General features: G+C 40.9%; 1 long non-coding RNA gene across 1 annotated transcript; it reads left to right on the top strand.

The window, feature by feature from the left end:
* The first annotated feature begins 378 nt into the window (after positions 1-378).
* Positions 379-4,407, top strand: LOC119115126. Its single transcript, XR_005096101.1, has 2 exons — positions 379-1,224; positions 4,024-4,407. It is a non-coding gene; the product is annotated as an uncharacterized LOC119115126 (long non-coding RNA).
* The last annotated feature ends 1,593 nt before the right edge of the window (positions 4,408-6,000 follow it).

Genomic DNA, 6,000 nt, shown 5'->3' with positions numbered 1-6,000 from the left:
GTCGCTAAACTTATTGCTCAGCACGGCAAACCATTTTCAGACGGTGATTTCATAAAGCAGTGCCTCATCAAAGTCACAGAAGTAATGTGCCCTGAAAAAGTGCCGGATTTCAACAATGTGAGCTTATCCAGAAACAGTGGTGCAGAGAATCGAGGACTTGTCAGCTAACGTGAAACTCCAGCTGAGAGACAAGGCTTGTGCTTTTGATTTTTACTCAATAGCATGCGATGAGAGCACAGATGCCACAGACCGCACAACTGTTAATTTTTTTGCGGGGAGTAGATAATTTTTGCTGTACGGAGGAGCTGCTTGATATAATGAGCCTAAAAGGCACAACGACGGGAAAATATATTTTTGAAGCAGTAAAGAGAGCAAGGTAAAAGAGAGCGGAGGTGAGGCTGTTAGAATGCACTGTATAATCCACCAAGAAGCACTGTGTGCCAAGACTGTCCAGCTGGGCGATGTGATGAACACTGTCATAAAAACTGTCAACGTAATTCGAGCAAGAGGACTGTACCACAGAGAATTTCAGGCTTTCCTATCTGATGTGGATGCTGAATATGGGGATATACTCTACCACACTGATGTGCGCTGGCTCAGCCGCAGCTCTGTGCCGCAGCGTTTTTTTCCGCTGAGATCAGAAATCGACCAGTTTTTAAAAGAGAAGGGCCGACTTCTTCATGAGGTAAGTGACCCTCTGTGGCTGGCCGACCTGGCATTTTTAGTTGATCTTACGCATCATCTGAATACACTGAAAGAGAACCTACAAGGCAAAGAACAGCTGGTGCCACACCTGCATGCGCACATGAAAGCCTTCTGCGTGAAGCTCCGCCTGTTTGGGACACAACTACGAGGCTTTAATGCTGCACACTTCCCTGCGCTGTCTGAAATCAAGTCTGCTTTTCCAAACGCTGACCTTTCTGCTAAAAAGGAGAAATATGTGTCTGTGATTGCCTCTCTCATGACAGAATTCAACCAGCGTTTCCAAGAATTTTCTGCCATTGAAAAACAAATCAAGCTGTTCTCGACCCCCTTCCTGGTGGATGCAGAAGAAGTGGAAGAGAGTCTGCAGTTAGAGCTGATTGAAATTCAATGTGATGATTCTCTGAAGAGTCAGCATCAGCTTCTCCCCCTCCCCCAATTCTATCAGAGTTTGGATAATGCCAAGTTTCCTCTGATGATCGCCACGCAAAAAGAATGATGAGCCTGTTCGGCTCCACATACGTACAGGACTGTCTCAGAAAATTAGAATATTGTGATAAAATTCTTTATTTTCTGTAATGCAACTACAAAAACAAAAGTGTCATACATTCTGGAGTCATTACAAATCAACTGAAATATTGCAAGCCTTTTATTATTTTAATATTGCTGATTATGGCATACAGCTTAAGAAAACTCAAATATCCTTTCTCAAAATATTAGAATATTTCCTCAGACCAAGTAAAAAAAAAAGATTTATAACAGCAAAACAAAATCAAACATTTGAAAATGTCCATTAATGCACTCAGTATTTGGTTGGGAATCCTTTTGCATGGATTACTGCAACCAATGCGGAGTGGCATGGAGGCAATCAGCCTGTGGCATTGCTGAGATGTTATGGATGCCCAGGATGCTTCAATAGCGGCCTTTAGCTCATTTGCATTGTTGGGTCTGGTGTCTTTTAGCTTCTTCTTCACAATACCCCACAAATTCTCTATGGGGTTCAGGTCAGGGGAATCAGCCTGTGGCATTGCTGAGGTGTTATGGATGTCCAGAATGCTTCAATAGCGGCCTTTAGCTCATTTGCATTGTTGGGTCTGGTGTCTTTCAGCTTCTTCTTCACAATACCCCACAAATTCTCTATGGCGTTCAGGTCAGGGGAATTGGCTGGCCAATCGAGGACAGTAATGCCATGGTCAATACACCATTTACTGGTGGTTTTGGCACTGTGGGCAGGTGCCAGATCATGCTGTAAAATAAAATCATCATCTCCATAGAGCTTTTCAGCAGACGGAAGCATGTAATGCTCTAAAATCTGCATTTACTCTGGACTTGATGAAACACAGTGGACCAACACCAGCAGCTGACATGGCTCCCCAAACCATCGCTTACTGTGGGAACTTGACACTGGATTTCAAGCAACTTGGATTTTGCTCCTCTCCAGCCTTTCTCCAGACTCTGGCGCCTTGACTTCCAAATGAAATACAAAACTTGTTTTCGTCTGAAAAGAGGACTTTGAACCACTCTGGAACTGTCCAGTGCTTCTTTTCCATAGCCCAAGTCAGACGCTTCTTCTGTTGTCTTGAGTTCAGAAGTGGCTTGACCATGGGAATAAGGCTATTGTAGGCCATTTCCCGGACACGTCTGTGAACAGTGGCTTTTGATACCTGGACTCCAGCTTCAGTCCACTGTCTTTGAAGCTCCCCCAAATTATGGAAGCAACTCTTCTTCACAATGCTGTTAAGGCTGCGGTCATCTCTCTTGGTTGTGCAGCGTTTCCTGCCACATTTCCCCCTTCCAACAGACTTTTTGTAGCTGTGCTTTGAAACTGCACTCTGTGAACAGCTTGCTCTTTGAGAAATTTCTTTTTGTGTCTTACCTTCCTGATGGAGGGTGTCAATGATGGTCCTCTGGACAGCAGTCAGATCAGCAGTCTTCCCCATACTTGTGATTTAGTTTACTGAACCAAGCTGAGTGTTTTTCAAGGCTCAGGAAACCCTTGCAGGTGTTTCGAGTTAATTAGACCAGTGGTCCCAAACCACCGGGCCGCGGACCGGTACCGGTCCGTGGGTCACTTTGTACCGGGCCGCCAAGCCACACAGAAAAAAAAAAAGATTTTTTAATCGACGATCAATTAATTCAGGTCAAGACGCTCGTCCCGGTCACGTGACATGTTTCCCCAGTCGAGCCCGCAAAGCTAGCAAAAATGAGTACCGTAATTTCCGGACTATAAGTCGCGGTTTTTTTCATAGTTTGGGTGGGGGAGCGACTTATACTCAGGAGCGACTTATATACATATATATGGTTTTTTTCACTTTTTTGGGCATTTTATGGCTGGTGCGACTTATACTCCGGTGCGACTTATAGTCCGAAAATTACGGTAAGTATTTATTTTGAAAAATATAAAAAAATTGGCGATTCTCTCCCAATTACATCCGTCGGTTCAGGTCAAGACGCTCGTCTCCGTCACGTGACATGTCACCTCAGTTGAGCCCGCGAAGCAAGCAAAAATGAGCAAGAAACAGAAATGTTTGGAAAGCTTCTTCGGAAAGGGAAAAAAGCCCAATGAGGAGACGGAAGAAGAAGAAGCTACGACTTCTAAGAAAAGGAAAGCTGCATTTAAAAGACTATGACGCGCCAAGCCCACTCTGCATAATATGTGGCGACAGGCTAGCTAACGAGGCAATGAAGCCCTCAAAACTGCTTCGGCACATGGAGACCAAGCATCCTGCATTAAAAGACTAACCTTAACCACTTCGGGTGTCATTGTCTCCGATTACGCCTAGATGGGACCGGCTCGTTTCTGAGAAACAAGCTCAGTGCTCCCACTAATTCAATGTAATGGTGAGTTTTATTTTAATGTCATTTATACTTGTTTTTATGCCAGTCGTATCATTTTATTTCATCGTATTCATATATTTATTATAAATGTATTATTTATTTATATAAATGTATTATTTAGTTATATAAATGTATTATTTAGTTATATAAATCTATTATTTATTTATATAAAGGCCGGTCCGCGAAAATATTTCTGACACATAACCGGTCCGTGGCGCAAAAAAGGTTGGGGATCACTGAATTAGACCATTCAAGTGATTAGTTGAATACCCTACTAGTATACTTTTTCATGATATTCTAATATTTTGAGATAGGATATTTGAGTTTTCTTAAGCTGTATGCCATAATCAGCAATTTTAAAATCATTAAAGGCTTGCAATATTTCAGTTGATTTGAAATGAATCCAGAATGTATGACATTTTTGTTTTTTTAATTGCATTACAGAAAATAAAGACCTTTATCACAATATTCTAATTTTCTGAGACAGTCCTGTATGTGAACAAACATTTTCTCTGTTAAATCAGAACGAAAGCAGACTGAGAACCAGAATGACTGATAGCCATCTCTGTGAAGCCCTTCGTGTCTCAACCACCAAACTTTCTCCTGACATGTCAGCCATCCTTCAATCCAAAGGACAGCATCACTGCTCTCACTGAGTGCAATGTTCTTTACATTATATGTGAGTTAGAAATACACAGTATTCATGTGTCAGTATGTCATCTCTAGTGTGTGGCCCAGCCCTTTGTTTATTTTTCTGTATTTAGCCCTCACTAAAAAAAGTTTGGACACCCCTGTTGTAATAAGTGAAGGAACGCCTACTCACTGTGACTGTCTTCTGCCCTCATTAATTAAAGAATGCATAGAGCAGTTTCTATATTTGTTCGTATGACTGAAATTTAGTATGTGCCTAAGTACAAAAAAAATCTGTCAATAGTCTCTCTCGCTCTCTCTGCTGTCAGGGAATTAAAAAAATAATCTAATTAATTCCAGGATTTGTAACTAATTAATCGCATTTTCTGATTATTTGATGAAGGTTCTGAAATAAAGATTTTGAATTTGAGGACATTACAATATATATTAAGGCTGTCACTTTAACGCCATTCAAGGACATTGCAATATATATTAAGGCTGTCACTAACAATTTTTGATTAATTAATTACGATGCAAATCAACACACTACAAAAATTAATGCAATGAATCACGCAAGCTTTTAAAATAAAATATGGACACTGGTAAGTGTTGTCTTAACACACAATGTACATTATATACTGGTACTAACTATATTATGGCAATGGTGAAGCTGCACTCCTTTTGGCACGATTTGATTTTGTAGGAAAGGCTCTGGGTGGAGGTGAGTTACACTGCGTCATCCCCTTAGTCCACGAGGACTGCAATGACTCCAAGACGTGGCAAAGGAGGGTCCAGCGCTCGATGCTTGGCTGAAGCATGCTAGGAAGTGTGAGGCTTTACCGATCTACAATTTACTTGATATTTGTTTGGCTTGCTTCCAAACATGTACTTTTAGCGCTTGTGAAGGCCTGCGTAAGCGGGTGATGTCATTAAGCCGGTATGGGTACACTGTTCAAGTGCGCTATCGAAAATTAACACGTTTTCTACTCCCGCACAGTCACAACATATTAAGAGGTGCTTTAGAATTAAAACACGGCACCGTTTGATTTCAGGTGAATCAGTGCTCAATAGTACTGACACAAATGGTCCACACCGTCCTCTGTAAGCATTCCTACTCAGTACCGTATTTTTCGGACTAAAAGTCGCTCCGGAATATAGGTCGTGTTAGCCATAAAAAGGCACAATAACGTGAAACAAAACATATATAAGTCGCTCCGGAGTATAAGTCGCATTTTGGGGGAAATTTATTCGACAAAATCCAACACCAAGAACAGACATGAAGGAGCAACAACAGGCTAAACGATAGGTATGCTAACGTGACATAAACACAAACGAATAGCTGAGAACGAGCCTGACGTAACATTCAGAGTTATTCAAAAAACTATTACATAAATAACCCGTTTATAAAACCATCTGTGTCACTCCAATTCATTAAATCCATCGATCGTCCTTTATGTCAACAATGGGTGCGCGCCACTGACGCCGCTTACACTTCAAAATATTCCACAGGCCCATATAACGATATATACAGGACTGTCTCAGAAAATTTGAATATTGTGATAAAGTTCTTTATCTTCTGTAATGCAATTAAAAAAACAAAAATGTCATACATTCTGGATTCATTACAACCCAACTGAAATATTGCAAGCCTTTTATTATTTTAATATTGCTGATTATGGCATACAGCTTAAGAAAACTCAAATATCCCATCTCAAAATATTAGAATATCATGAAAAAGTATACTAGTAGGGTATTCAACTAATCACTTGAATGGTCTAATTAACTCGAAACACCTGCAAGGGTTTCCTGAGCCTTGAAAAACACTCAGCT

Source organism: Syngnathus acus, chromosome 21 (assembly GCF_901709675.1).
Source record: "Syngnathus acus chromosome 21, fSynAcu1.2, whole genome shotgun sequence".
NCBI lineage: Eukaryota > Metazoa > Chordata > Actinopteri > Syngnathiformes > Syngnathidae > Syngnathus > Syngnathus acus.
The sequence above is the reverse complement of the archived record's forward strand: the minus strand, read 5'-3'. Positions and strand labels throughout refer to the sequence as shown.